Consider the following 16,442-nt stretch of genomic DNA (forward strand, 5'->3'; position numbering starts at 1 on the left):
CCTCAGCGAGGGACACCGTCAAGGTATTGGCCACGGTCAGGGAGAGACAGTGGAGATCTAGAACCTTGAGAGAATGCCTCGTCCAGTGGCAAGATTATCCTGAAAAGGATGCTACCTGGATGGATGAAAGCTCTCTCAATCTTCAATATCCCCAGTTTATCTCGAGATGAGGACATCTCGATTCTTCTAAGGGGGAGAGAATGTAATATTTCCGCGTGATCGTACCGTAAATATTAACCTTGCGTACGCCGTGCAAACCCTGTGCAAAGGGTATCTCTCGCATTTAAATTATTGGCCGCATAATGTGTGAGCCGCACGCGGGAAATAGGGTCCTCTGCGAATGGTAAATCGAACCGGGTGTTCAAAACCGCAAGCCACAAGGAAACACCCTCTTGGGAGGGGCAATTTAATTAAATAAATGCAAATTTTTTTATGTTTATCCCTTCCCCCAGCCGATGCATGGCTGGAGGAAAGGGAGTGTGTGGGGGGAGGATGGCAAAGTGGGGGTTTGCATGGGGGAGTTCCCCACGTGGGTGGAGACCCCCTTCCCCACCCCCAAGGCTATAAAAACACCCCCCATCAAGGGGGTGCGCTTAAGGAGAAGGAGGGAGAGGGAAGACTGTGTAAAGGAGGAGACTGTGGAGGCCTGTGAGAGAGGGAGCAAGGGAGAGGCTGTCGGGCCGTGGAGGAGAGGGACGTAGGTCGCCGCCATCGAATAGGAGCCGCCGCCCAGCCCGTCCGCCAGCTGCCATATCCGCCGCCAGCCTGTCCGCAGCCGCCATCGCTCCCGCCCTGTCCGCTGGCCAATTCGGGCCGCTGCCACGCTGTCACGACCCCCCTTTGCCCACGTGGAGCTGAGAAGCTCAGAAGCTTCTTTGGAAGCTTCTTTAGAAGCTTCCAAAGGGGGCCTCCATAACCCCCTTTCCCACCACCGTCCCGAAATCCCTTTCCCACCCTCTTTTCCCAAAGACCTTTCTCCGCCCGTTTCCAAGGTCCACTAATACCCCCTTCCCGGAAATCGAAGAGGGCCCATAAGGATCCCACTAGACCGACGGAAAAGGTCCCGCGAAGTCTTTTAAGGCCCTTCTCCGCAAGCGACCTACCATAAAAGGATCTTCCGCCTACGAGGAAAGCAAAGGCCGGAAGGTTGCGTGTCAAAGCAGAACAATCCGTAGGCGACGAAAGCGAGTTCAGAAACCTAACCTACGTGTGCAATGGCTCCAAAAAGATCCCAAGAGGCGACCGCGGGAGGCTCGACTCCGAATGTGCAAGTGGACATCACCCCGACTCCACAAGTCCAGGTTCTTCCGTGTTAATTCCGCATAAGGAAATGATTAGGCGCGCTTAGAAAGGAAATTGCACTTTTACGTTTAATTTGCATATGGAAATTGAAAGAAATGCATCTTTTGAACATTATGAAAGATTGAACGATTAAAGGGTTAGATGCATGTAGTTGGTACCTTATCAAGGTAAGGAATCTAATCCTAAGCAAGGAAACGGAATTTATATGTGCATTATTTGTCATCCTAGATATGGTAGATTAAGCGTATACTGCACATTAGGTAACATACCTCTTGTAATGATTTCATAGGAAAAGGTTAAGCGCCATAAGGTTTCATTCGGAAAGAATTAATAGGGTACTAAAGTGAGCGTATGACTTGCAAAATAGTTATAAGATGGAATAGAATAACACTAGTTTCGCTTGTGTTTCACCAACGACTTCGTGGCTAGGAGAATGTTAGAAATTGCGTAGTCGTCATGAGAAAAAGGTCAATCATTAAGAGCAGTAATTAGGTGTAAAAGCATAGGATGAAAAAGGATAAACAACAAGGTTGTAGGTACGACTATTGATGTAAGACCTAGTAGGAGGTCCTAGGAAAAGTTAGTAACCAAATTATCGTGCACCAAGGAAAGATTGTATGATTCGCCAATGCATAAGTTTCGAGAGCATAGACTACAAAGTATAGGCTTGATTAATTAGGGAAGTTAGCGTACAGATTAGCAAGTAATTTTACCTCACCAAGGAAACGGCAATCAATCGCATGTTTACGCGAATTGGATCCCGTTAGATTTGGTTTATCACCCTAGAAGGATCATTCTTATCGCAGAACAAGCATAATTGAAATTGACTAGGTAATATAAACATCAAGGATTCGTATAAACATGACTGAGTCAATATGATAGGAATCCTAAGAGATAACTAGGATTTTGTGCAAGGATAATTCGACCTCGCTTAAGACAAAAACTGTGAATCTAGGGATCTTACATGCATTCACAAAATGTCGAAGCGATCGGTTGTTTATTCATGAAAGGATCTAAGGTTTTATCCTAAGGATCAGTCGTCTTAATGAAGGAACTCCGACGGAGTTGCATAATCTAGAATCATGAGCCAAACCTAATTAGAAATGACTTGAAGGATAACCAAAATCCTGTTACTCGGCTAGGGTTAGATTCCGTGATCGGAACGTTAAGAAATGGATAGAAGGATTCCGTGGAATAGATGCAATACTTGCACACCAGCCGCAACAGTGTATAGTCTTGGAATTTGTCCGCAAAGAGTGTTGTCAACTCTCGAAATGAGGCTGGCAAGTTATTGAAAGATTTTAACTTACAAAAGGATGAGTAATCGTCCTGTTAACTCACTTTTCTCGGGAAGTAATTGCCAAGGGAAAGGAAGATTAGGCGTTGCCTTGAAGCAAATGACCGACAATAAACTAAGGCGACATGGTCGCTGGATCCTGCCACAACAAAACCTTAAGTATTGGAAGGGTATGACCCTAACCCAAGAATGATAGGAATCTTGCCAAGTTGCAATTGATTCCGGATCGAATGCGGGTTGCATTCGAAGAAAAAAAGTCACTCCTTAACAGTTTGCCAGCTAAAAGACCACTGAAATTGATTGTGCTTGTAACAGTTTAGAAAGGACTGTTTGCATTGTTTGCTCAATGAACTAAAGGATGAAAATATATCTAAAGCTTCAGGTTGGTGCCTGAGAGGCAGCTTCAGTTACCCCCGACTGCCTGCCTGACCCTAACCAAGGGGGTTGTGAACCGCGCCGGGAACGTGGACCGAACCCGCCGTGAGAGGTCTCTCCGTTGAGTTCTGCTTGGAGCAGGAGGACGCTTGGGTGCCAGGGGGGGCTCTGGCTGTAAATCCCTCGCCTTCCGGGTCCTGCACAAGAGACTAACGTGACTCGCGATTGGATCTCGAGGCCCGCATACTAGTCTACGGGCGGAAACTTGGGATAGTAATCACAGGAAGGATTACTGGATAGCCTTCGGGCAGATTATGAATACGCCTACGGGCGGGAACTCCTTGTATTTCAAAGATAAAAGGATATAATGATAATAAAGGAGTTGTTTGACATTGTTTTCTTTATGTCCTGTGATAAGATTACGTGAAGGAACCAGTGCTTAACAGGGTTAATCAAGGAAGCTGTTTGTATGTGTCAAACTAATGTGGTAGGTAATTACATAACTAAAACAAACCAAGGAAAGTGCGGAGGATGGACCATGGGTCCGTCCTAAGGATGGGTGGTCCCGGTTAGCCGGGAACTTTTCTCAAGGTCTTCAACGGACAGAGGATGATTGTCATCACCGAAACAAGTAAGGAGAACGATGACTTGGAAATACCAATTACCCGATTCAGGCTGTTTTAGGGGAACGGAATGGGACTATGCCTTTTGGCAGAGAGGTCGAGCCTTGCATCCCTCTCGTTTCCCATTCTCCTTGAACCAAGTGCAGCATGAATCCGCTTCAGACCGGGCGTTCTGCGTAAAGTAGTTCGATCAGGTCTGACGCTAGTCGCTGTTAGCAAACGACCAAACAATTCCGTTCGATCCTAAGTGGAAAGCGCCCAGGACACTTCCGTTACGGGGCAGACGCGGAAAGTCCTAGATTACAAAACCCGCAACATTCCATGGGAGTGCCAGGTGGAGTCTTCTAGACAACCTTTCCGATGGACTGCTAAGACGTGTCCTAGAGGATGTTAGGGGACACGTTACACAATTGCATTCTTACCTTTAGGCAAAGGTACCAATTCCCATGTAGCATTTGCTTCCAAGGCATCCATTTCTTCATCCATGGCTTTCTCCCCTTTTTCTTTTCCCATGGCTTGCTCAAAAGAAGTGGGTTCTGGTTCCTGTATCACCTTGACCATATATGCATAGTGAATGGCTGTAAATCCATCATATTTCAGCCTATCCACAGGATACCTAACTCTGGTAGACCTGCGCAAAGTGGGTTCACTCCCAGGTGCTCTCAAAACATCCTTGGTCTTTCTTACTCCAGGTGTAACAATAGAAGGAATACCCAACTCATCATCAATGCTCTGTTCTGAGCCACTGGATTCACCATCCACATAAGAGTGACCTCCATTCACATCAAACATGGGCTGATCAACCTTCTCTTTTCCTTTTCGTGATACCTGCATACCACTATCTGCATTACTTTGAGAAGATTCTCCTGATCTCAATCTACCTGTCCATGGCGAAAAATGTGAACCACTGCTAGAGGACGCTCCAGGTCCACTAATATTTTGTGACTGCTGCTGTGAATTCTGTGCAGCATTACCATTTTGTGCATCTACATCATCAATCACATTTACTGGTTTATACCAGCTACTCATCTCATCAAACACAACATCTCTGCTCACTGTAAACTTACGAGTAGAAGGGTTATAGCATCTATACCCTTTTTGCTGCAGAGAGTAACCAATAAAGATGCACTTCTCAGCTTTTGGATCCAACTTGGATCTCAACTCATCTGGCACATGTACATAGGCAATGCAACCAAAAATTTTCAAATGAGAAATATTTGGTTTCCTACCAGTATACCTCTCCTCTGGAGTCACCCCATGTATTGCTGCAGTAGGAGTCCTGTTCATTATATAGACTGCTGTAGCAACTGCTTCAGCCCAATAAAAATCTGGCAGGTCTTTTTCATTGAGCATGGCACGAGATACCTCTCCAATATGCCTATTTTTCCTTTCTGCAATTCCATTTTGTTGTGGGGTATGACTGCATGAATATTGCTGCTTTATGCCATGCTCCTGCAGGAACCTTGCAAACTCATTTGAGAGGTACTCTCCCCCTCCATCTGACCTTAGGCATTTTATTTGCAGGCCTGTTTCTTTTTCAACCATAGCTTTAAGAGTTTTGAAATGCCCAAAAACTTCACTTTTCTTTTTCATAAAATACACCCAAACTTTTCTGCTATAGTCATCAATAAACTGACAAAATAATGACAGCCTCCAAGAGATGCAGCTTTAGTAGTCCACACATCAGAGTGGATTAATTCCAATGGCTTCTCACTCTCTTGAACATGTCTAGGAAATGGTTTCCTTGCCTGTTTTCCAAACTGACAGGCTTCACATACCTTATGCATTTCTGCAACCTTGAATTTTGGCAATCCTGCAACAATATTTTGGGCCTGCATTGATTTAAGTCGCTGTACATTAACATGACCAATGCGTTTATGCCAGATATCAATATCTGCAACTACACCGGTCCCATGTGCAAACATTGCTGCACTCAATTCAGACATGTCTGCATCCAACGTAAACATTCTGCCCTTCTTCTTTCCTTTTGCTATCAAGCGACCTTTATTTTTCATATCCTCAACAAAGCATCCATGAGGATTAAATCTGACCTGCAAGCCCTGCTCAACCATTTGACCGACAGAAACCAGATTCTTGGTGATATTCGGGACATGAAATACATCGGACAGGTATTTCTTTTTCCCATCCTGCATAGACAAGGGAATTTTTCCAATCTGCACAATAGGATGTGCAGTATCATCACCAGTCTCCACAAATCCTGGTTTTTCCATTTTCCTTGCATCCTCCATCCATTCTGCATGACCTGTCATGTGGTTTGATGCACCTGAGTCAACATACCATACATCATTGCTTTCTTCTGCACTTGTCACAGAATTGTTCATGTGCTGCACCATGAACAAATGCTCATTTCTGTCATCACCCTGTCTGCTAGAAGATGCATAATTCCCTTGTTGCAGTTTTCCATTCATGATGTCATTCTGCTTTTTATAGCAGTCTTTAGCCATATGACCCATTTTACCACAGTAGTAGCATTCAACATTATTGTTTGCATTTTGACCTCTTTGCCATCCACCACGACCTCTTTGGCTCCCCCTGCCTCTAGAGTTACCACGTCCTCCTCCATAGGACTGGTTTTCTTGAGTTTGCTGCATATTCTGATTTCTACCACGGCCTCCAAATCGGCCTCCTCTACCTCTGCCTCTACCTCTTCCAGCATTTGAGTAGAAGACAGCTTCTTTTGAAGTTCCTCCTGAAGAAGATGCACCACCATTTCTCTGTTCCTCAGAAATTAGAAGAGCAATCAACTCCTCAAAATCAGGAAATCTTTCACGAACTGAAATGGATGTCCGAAACTGTGCATAATCCTTTCCTAGACCATTCAAGGTCACAGAAACTAAATCATCATCTTCCACTGGTGACCCAATGGAAGCAAGTGCATCTGCAATCTTCTTCACCTTCATATGGTAGTCGTTGATGCTCATATTTTCTCTTTGCACATTGTGCAACTCTTGCTTGAGCTGCATTTTCCTGGCTTGCGTATTTGTGCTGTACATTTTTGACAAAGTATCCCATGCCTCCTTTGGCGTACTTGCATCCTGAATATGCACCATCATAGAGTCTGAAATGCTGATAGACAGCCAATACATAACTTTCCTGGCTCTCTCATGCCATGCTTTAAATGCCTGCATTTGCTGTTGATTGGGAACATTAGGAAGAACTGGTTCTTCTTCATTTCCTGCAACAAATTCCCAATATCCTTTTCCCATAAGGAAATCCGTCATTCTAAACTTCCATGCTTGGAAGTTGTTCTTGTCAATCTTTTCAGTGACAATCTGTGAAAGAGAATCAGATGCCATTACAGAAGACTGCAAAAAATTCTGTCACTGCAAAAACTCAGCTTCACCCTCACAAGGGCAAATCTGCAAAACTGGCGAAAGTGGTATTTGACCACACAGTCACTTCCTAGTGACGATTTTGCATAAACAGGAACCAAGGATGATTCTAAAACTCCCAATGTCTCTGCGCACAAGCATACGATGCAATTTCTACAGTAACTTTTCACCGACCTGTAGAACAGTGGCTAAACAGCATAAAATTGAGCCTTTTCCTGAGTGCGTGCAAAAAACTTCCGCCTCCAAAATAGGCCCCGAAATGGCCTCAAATCAAAAAAACAGGGTCGCCAAGAGCTAAAGCTTTCTCCCGCAGCATATACTGCCCTCTTGCTTCACCGCGAAGGGCGTCTCAACCTGAGACAATGCACTCCTGCAATTTTCGGCTGTGCTACCTGCAGAGATCTGCTCCCAAAACAGAAAATGAAAGCAACACTGCTCCTCTTACCAGAACACCGCGAGCTTGGCTTGCTTTCTTGAGCTCCTTACCACGAACAAGGCTCTGATACCATGTCAAAATTGTGCGAAAGAAGGAAGGAGTCTCGCTTGAAGCTTTCTTGCTTGCACAATGGGGGAAGACACACAAGGGTGGAGGCTGAAAACAGTTTTCCTCTTCTTAGTTGTGTAAGCCAAAAGAACTCAAGTACAAAGAAATAGAAGAACCCTCTATATGGGTCTCAAACCAAACTCAACTAACTAAGGTGGCATACTAACTGAGCCACAAACTAGAGTAGATAAGGATAGCTATCATGTAGCTATTATTCAGGGGCGGTATACCAACCGCATCTGCAACTGACAAGTCGGTGACATAAATACACAACGGTCACCCTGGCGTATCACGAGTGGAGCTCGATATCTCAACACTACTGTGGTAAAATGGGTCATATGGCTAAAGACTGCTATAAAAAGCAGAATGACATCATGAATGGGAAATTGCAACAAGGGAATTACACGTCTTCTAGTAGACAGGGTGATGACAGAAATGAGCATTTATTTATGGTGCAGCACATGAACAATTCTGTGACAAGTGCAGAAGAAAGCAACGATATGTGGTATGTTGACTCAGGTGCATCAAACCACATGACAGGTCATGCAGAATGGATGGAGGATGCAAGGAAAATGGAAAAACCAGGATTTGTGGAGACTGGTGATTATACTGCACATCCTATTGTGCAGATTGGAAAAATTCCTTTCTCTATGCAGGATGGGAAAAAGAAATACCTGTCCGATGTATTTCATGTCCCGAATATCACCAAGAATCTGGTTTCTATTGGTCAAATGGTTGAGCAGGGCTTGCAGGTCAGATTTAATCCTCATGGATGCTTTGTTGAGGATATGAAAAATAAAGGTCGCTTGATAGCAAAAGGAAAGAAGAAGGGCAGAATGTTTACATTGGATGCAGACATGTCTGAATTGAGTGCAGCAATGTTTGCACATGGGACCGGTGTAGTTGCAGATATTGATATCTGGCATAAACGCATTGGTCATGTTAATATACAGCGACTTAAATCAATGCAGGCCCAAAATATTGTTGCAGGATTGCCTAAATTCAAGGTTGCAGAAATGCATAAGGTATGTGAAGCCTGCCAATTTGGAAAACAGGCAAGGAAACCATTTCCTAGACATGCTCAAGAGAGTAAAAAGCCGTTGGAATTAATCCACTCTGATGTGTGGACTACTAAAGCTGCATCTCTTGGAGGCTGTCATTATTTTGTCACTTTTATTGATGACTATAGCGTAAAAGTTTGGGTGTATTTTATGAAAAAGAAAAGTGAAGTTTTTGGGCATTTCAAAACTCTGAAAGCTATGGTTGAAAAAGAAACAGGCCTGCAAATAAAATGCCTAAGGTCAGATGGAGGGGGAGAGTACCTCTCAAATGAGTTTGCAAGGTTCCTGCAGGAGCATGGCATAAAGCAACAATATTCATGCAGTCATACCCCACAACAAAATGGAATTGCAGAAAGGAAAAACAGACATATTGGAGAGGTATCTCGTGCCATGCTCAATGAAAAAGACCTACCAGATTTTTATTGGGCTGAAGCAGTTGCTACAGCAGTCTATATAATGAAAGGACTCCCACTGCAGCAATACATGGGATGACTCCAGAGGAGAGGTATACTGGCAGGAAACCAGATATTTCTCATTTGAAATTTTTTGGTTGCATTGCCTATGTACATGTGCCAGATGAGTTGAGATCCAAGTTGGATCCAAAAGCTGAGAAGTGCATCTTTATTGGTTACTCTTTGTAGCAAAAAGGGTATAGATGTTATAACCCTTCTACTCGTAAGTTTACAGTGAGCAGAGATGTTTTTTTTAATGAGATGAGTAGATGGTATAAACTAGTAAATGTGATTGATGATGTAGATGCACAAAATGGTAATGCTGCACAAAATTCACAGTAGCAGTCACAAAATATTAGTGGACCTGGAGCGTCCTCTAGTAGTGGTTCACATTCTTTGCCATGGACAGGCAGATTGAGATCAGGAGAATCTTCTCAAAGCAATGCAGATAGTGGTATGCAGGTATCACGAAAAGGAAAGGAGAAGGTTGATCAGCCCATGTTTGATGTGAATGCAGGTCACTCTTATGTGGATGGTGAATCCAGTGGCTCAGAACAGAGCATTGATGATGAGTTGGGTATTCCTTCTATTGTTACACCTAAAGTAAGGAAGACCAGGGATGTTTTGAGAGCACCTGGGAGTTAACTTATTTTGCGCAGGTCTACGAGAGCTAGGTATCTTGTGGATAGGCTGAAATATGATGGATTTACAGCCATTCACTATGCATATATGGTCAAACTGATACAGGAACTAGAACCCACTTCTTTTGAGCAAGCCATGGGAAAAGAAAAATGGGAGAAAGCGATGGATGAAGAAATGGATGCCTTGGAAGCAAATGCTACATGGGAGTTAGTACCTTTGCCTAAAGGTAAGAATGCAATTGGCTGTAAGTGGGTTTATAAGGTGAAGCACAATGCAGATAGTTCTGTGAACAGATACAAGGCAAGATTAGTAGTCAAGGGGTATGCACAAACATATGGCATTGACTATGAAGAAACATTCAGTCCGGTTGCAAGGATGGCAACCGTAAGAGCAGTCATTGCTATGGCTGCATCAAAGGGATGGTCTTTACATCAGATGGATGTAAAGAATGCCTTCTTGCATGGTGATTTGCAAGAAGAGGTCTATATGGAGCAGCCACCAGGTTATGTGCATGCTGTTCATCCTGAGTTTGTTTGCAGGTTGAAGAAAGCATTGTATGGCTTGAAGCAAGCACCTAGAGCATGGTCCAACAAGATAGGACAATATCTTGTCACTATTGGTTTTCAGATTTCCAAGGCAGATTTCTCACTTTATGTGAGAAAAACAGAGAAAGGTATTATGCTACTTGTCATTTATGTTGATGATTTGATTATGACAGGTGACAGTGATGAAGATATCCTTCATGTGAAAATGCTATTGAAGCAGAAGTTTGAGATGAAGGATTTGGGAGAGCTGCGTTATTTCTTGGGCATTGAGGTGATTAGATCACCAAGTGGGATACAGCTCTTGCAGAGGCAGTATGGATTGGACATGCTGTCCAAATATGGGATGACAGGCTATAAGCCTATTTCAGTTCCTTTGGAGCAGAATGTGAAGCTGAGCACAGATGTAGGTGAGCTTCTAGAAGACCCTACTATGTACAGACGCATAGTAGGAAGTTTGATTTATATGACTATTACCAGGCCAGATTTGAGCTATGTTGTTGGATTGGTAAGTCAGTTTATGCAGGCTCCAAGGAAACTGCATTTGGATGCGGCTAGACGCATACTCAGGTATGTGAAGTCCACATTGCAGTATGGACTATTTTATGAGACTGGGGTTCAGATACAACTGCATGGATACACTGATGCTGATTGGGCTGGTAGTATTTCTGATAGACGATATACCAGTGGATATGTGTTCTCTTTTGGGAGTGCTGCAGTCACTTGGAGCAGCAAGAAATAGCCTACAGTTGCCTTGTCGAGCACAGAGGCCGAGTACAGGGGTGCAGCAATGGCTGCATGTGAGGTAGCTTGGTTGCATAAGCTACTTTATGATATGCATCAGCCTACAGATGGGCCAGTTGTCATTTATTGTGACAACGTGAGTAGTATACACTTGGCAAATAACCCAGTCTATCATGCTAGAACAAAGCACATTGAGGTGCATTATCACTATGTGCGGGAGAGGGTTTTACTAGGTCTTATTGATCTAGTTTATGTCAGCACAGAGGATCAAGTAGCTGACATATTCACGAAGGCATTGGGTGCAGAGAAGCTGCGCAAGTTCAAAGACCTGCTTGGTGTGCAGGAATTGGGATTGAGCTCGAGGGGGAGTGTTGAGATATCGAGCTCCACTCGTGATATGCCAGGGTGACCGTTGTGCATTTATGTCACCGACTTGTCAGTTGTAGATGCGGTTGGTACACCGCCCATGAATAATAGCTACATGATAGCTATCCTTATCTACTCTAGGTTGTGGCTCAGTTAGTATGCCACCTTAGTTAGTTAATTTTGGTTTGAGACCCATATATAGGGTTCTTCTATTTCTTTGTATGAGAGTTTTTTTTGGCTGACACAACTAAGAAGAGGAAAATTGTTTTCAGCCTCCACCTTTGTGTGTATTCCCCCATTGTGCAAGCAAGAAAGCTACAAGTGAGACTCCTTCCTTCTCTCCCACAATCTTGACAATTTATACATGTCATACATGCTCCATAACTTCATAGACATATGCTAGTACATGTAATAGTCCAAATATGACCATACGGGCACAAATTAGTGCATAATCAGCAAGTGTCAAAAAACTTGTTCACATGTTGCAGTCAAAAAATATTCAGCAAAGAAAGGTTTATCTAGATCCAATATTTCTTCAAATCATTTCATACATTTTCTTTAGTGTGTTGGAGTCAATATGTGACCATTCATACAACCATAAACACTCTGTTTTCAAGAAGCAATGTCATGGACTGCATTCCCTGCTTATAACTAGCCAAGACACTTTAAATGCATTTGGTTTTAGCTCTCTAGACTTCAATTTTTAGTAGAATTCAATGGTTTTCCTAATGCTTCAAACAGTCCCAGACATATCCCAAACTATACATTTGATAGGGACCAATCAATGTCATGTAGTGCTTCAAGAATGTTTGCTGTCCACAATTTTATGACAATTTTCAGCTGTAATGTTTAGATCTGTAAATGCATTCCAAAATTGAATTTTTAATCCTCTTAATCATGCCCAAGTGCACATGAGTATTGCCCAGACATTCACCTAGCATTCTAGTAAGTTATAACCATCATTCCAAGGCATGTATGGATCAAACGGTTCCCTCTATTAGTGTGGAAATTCCAGGATAGATTTCAACCTTTTAGATACTTCCAGATTTGAGTATTTTTTCAACAAACTTCATCTTCAAGACTTAAGAGTCAATGCATATGTCCTTCTTGCATATACCTATGCTTCAATGATGCTTTCTGAGCATGACATAGAGCTCCAAGATCATGTCAAGGTAGCATACATGCTATGTATTCTCTGTTACTAGTAGTTTAGGACTGAATTTTAGACCTATACATTCATGTCTCAGCTCATAACTAAGCCCTCTCCAGAGTATTTGCATACAATAGTCTTCAAGCACCTTTCAAAGGGTATGCAAGCTGTAGTTCACTTGAGCACTGACTACTTTACTGATTGCTGTCATGGGGAGAAGCTTGGACAATAGGTGCAATCACGCTGAATGGTCCAGAGGTTGTTGCTGTTGCTCATGTGGTTAATGATGACAAATGCACCCTCACAAGTGCTGAAGGAAGCCTTAGCAACCTCCCAAACAAGCTACAGACACTACTTGAGCAATGGCAAACTCAATGTTTCAATGCATACCTTCAAGAAACAATGGCATGTTTCTTCTTTTCTCAGATACTTTGGCTTTCAAGTTCTTCAAGTCTTTTTCACTTACTCTAGAGAGCCCATTCATGGCTTTGATACCATGTTAGAAGAGAGAGAGATAGAGAGAGAAGGATTGGAGCCAGTGAGAGGAGTCATATGCTCTCACTCACCATTACCTTTATATTCCATAATCCATATAACTAATGTGAAATAAAACACTCTAAGGTCTAAGGTCTAAGGTTTGTAAGACCATTCACACCAAGTACAGACTGACTTATTTAATATTCGCATGTGGTACAGTTGGACAAGCTAAGTGTCATACACACAACCTAAAGATAGTAAAGCTGAGCTTGAAGTCTTAACACATTTGAGTGTTGATTTCTTCTTCATCATTTGCTACTTGAACTCTTATGGCTATTATAAATCAATGGGAAGACAATTGAGTATGTCTACAAGTGACTTATTAACAAAACTATGTGTACTACCACTATCTATCAGGATAAACACATCTTTTTTATAAATATTACCCTTCATATGAAGTGTATTAGACCTCGTAAAACTTGTCCAAGCATCCATGGAGATGGAACAATTAGTGGTAGCATGTGGCTCATTAAGAATTCTTTGGGATCAAAAGGAACACTACCACCCAAATCAAAAGGAAAAGTGTTAGCAAGATCATAAAACTATTATTACCCAACTTCCTCCTCAACATCCTCATTTTCAATGGTAGTCACAAATGTATTTGCCTCATCATTATCATCCTCAGAGTCTTTAAAGACTATAATATACTATGGACCTTGGCTTTTGTATTCTTGTATTCTTGTATACACACTTTGTTGCATGGAAAACTGCACACTTCTCTCCAATTTGAAACACAAGTATTTTTATTTCCTTTCTTTGTAGAAGTCCATAGGAATAGACTTTGGATTAATATTGGCTGCAGTAGATCTACACTGTCGTCCCCTTGTTTAAAATCCACTCTTGGACCATTTGCTATCTTGAAATTTCCTCGAGCTCTTGAAGCATTGAATCATGGATAAGTTGGCAATTTAAAGCTCCCACTTAGTGCATGATTGATGTCATAAACATTGCTAACTTGTCCCTATTTTCAAACAGTCATTGGCTATCCATAACTAGGCTGAAATGAGGATCTCTTCTATACTTCCTTCCATAATGTTCCACAAGGTCAATGGCTTTGAAAATAGTGGTGGAACTTTGTACCATAACATTAGCCGATAAAGAAGGTTCTAAACCATACATATACTTGTAAAGTTTAGCTTCATCACTTATACTCTCTATATACATGGTGAGGTTGAGGAATTGGTTTTTATAATCTCGTATACTTAGGCCTCTTTGCTCTAATACATACCATCTTTGTACCAATTTCTCTTTTTGTTAACCCTCAAGACGAAAAATGTGGAAAATCCAAAAAATATAAAGCAAAAGACAAGGCCAAGGCAAAAGTGAAACGGAAGATGAAGGCATGCCAAGAAAAATCTAGAACACAAGAAGTGCAAAAAGTCCTAAATCAAGGAGAGAGACATACAATAAAAAGCGCAAGTTAATACTTTTGTAAAAGAGCGTAAGGCACACTATGATTTATTTTGTAAAAGAGTATAGGGCTCTCACCTGTGCAAATTGTGAATGGTTAGAGGAGCGAGACCTCTGACAACCCCACAGCCTCGCGGCCAAGAGCATCTATAGGACACATTACCCTGCCATCGTACATACATTTTGTGTTTGTATCATGTTTTATAGTCCAACCCTTAACCTTCTCAGACTCCTTAGAGGGAGACCCTACACATTTTGGTGTAATTCACCACGCAGAACAACATAGGAGGCACCCCTTGGCTGATTGCTGTGGCCCCACTGCAACCCTCCTACACCTTGGGGATTGGCCCCTCGATGCATCACTAACACATATAACACATACAAAAAAGACTCCGCTCTTGGTACCAATATTATATCGTTCTACGAATGTACCAATCCTCACTTACTTGTCCCCTTGGACCCACCGTCTAGACCTACAACTTGGGTGCCTCTTTCTCTCCAGTGTGGGTCATTTATACTTAAACCAAGTGCTATGCATACCAGGAATAGATACCATGCGTATATGATTCATATAAAAGTGTTTGATTTATTGTGCACAAACAATCATGGTTTAAAATTAGCCTATGTGTCATGCAGAAACAACTCTTTTAATGAATTTCCGCTACTACACAATGTTGCGTTGTAGGAACCTGGCACCAAGGCTAACCCTCGTGCTAGTAGATCCATTATTTCTAAATAAACCCCATTCTAAATGTTATACATAAAGAGAACAATCAGACTTTGTATTATTTCGACGCTTAAACTATTATATAACATCATCCTTCCCCTCATCATTTAAATTTTGCTGCAGTGCACAGGTGTAAAGGATTTTTAATGTCATTTTTTATATGTAAAAGCAATAAATACGCACTTGAACACAAAGGACAAGGCCAAACTGAGGCTTAACCTCATGCTTCAGCCTCGTCAGACATTCACATACATAGATCTTATTTTTCCAATTTTTTCGAACGCAAGAAACTATTTTTTCATTTTTAAATTTTTTATAATTATTTTTAATAGAAAATAGGTATTTTTTGGTTTTTTTTTAATGATTCATCATTGGAACTGAAACTCAGTATTTTTCCTTATTTTATCCCATGTCCACTCATTTTTTCTCGTTTAAAATCAAAGGAACTATCAATTTCCATCAAAATTAGTGTTTTTTTGGGTTTTGAGAATTTATAATTGTTGTAAATCAATATAGGTTCTGCATAACAGTGTCTTAGGGTCTCCAACCTCTTCCATTTCCACATTTACTAGTGTAGGGAGGTTAATATTATCCTTGCCATCCCTTTCTGCCAACTCACAGAGCGGTCTAGGGAGTCCTATAGCTCTTAGCATGTCATTCTGATCCTTTCTTAGAGGATCTTCCATATCTTGCCCCTTCCTAGGCAGTTCCATGATGGCTTTATCTAGGAGCTTCTGGCCCTCTTCAAAAGCAAATTTATCCTTAGCATTTAGGTCCTAGGGACCGTCCCTTTTAAGCAATGGTTTTCCCTTTACAGCTAGGGCTTCTAACATCCTTGTGATACCTAAAATTTTGGCACGATGCCCCACCACATGGGATGTTTCAGCCATAACTGTGCTCCACTGCATGTCGAGTTTTTCCCATGGCACTACAGTTTTAGCATAATCACTTGTTGATGCCATGAATGCCATATCATCCGACATACTTATTCCATGCCCTCTAGGTTGATGGATGGTTATACATGATTTCTCTTGGGTAGAGACCACACCAAGGAAAACCTCGACCCATGCCATCGCATTAGAGGATGGGATAACCACTAACTGGTTACTCTTCAAATCACCTAAATTAGCTAAGTCCATCAGTAAGTTTTGTATAGGGAAACCCAAGGTTTTCCATCCTTGAACAAACCCCATTTTATGATTAGCTTAGCACACTCCTAATGGAAATTATAAACATAGGTCCCTTCATGACCTAAATTCGGAGACCGCCACTTATAGGTAGCTCCCAGCAAACGCACCACTGATGGAACCTAAAATG

This window comes from Lygodium microphyllum, chromosome 24 (genome assembly GCF_053477565.2).
Source record: "Lygodium microphyllum isolate KBCC chromosome 24, Lygodium_microphyllum_v1.1.10, whole genome shotgun sequence".
Taxonomy (NCBI): Eukaryota; Viridiplantae; Streptophyta; class Polypodiopsida; order Schizaeales; family Lygodiaceae; genus Lygodium; species Lygodium microphyllum.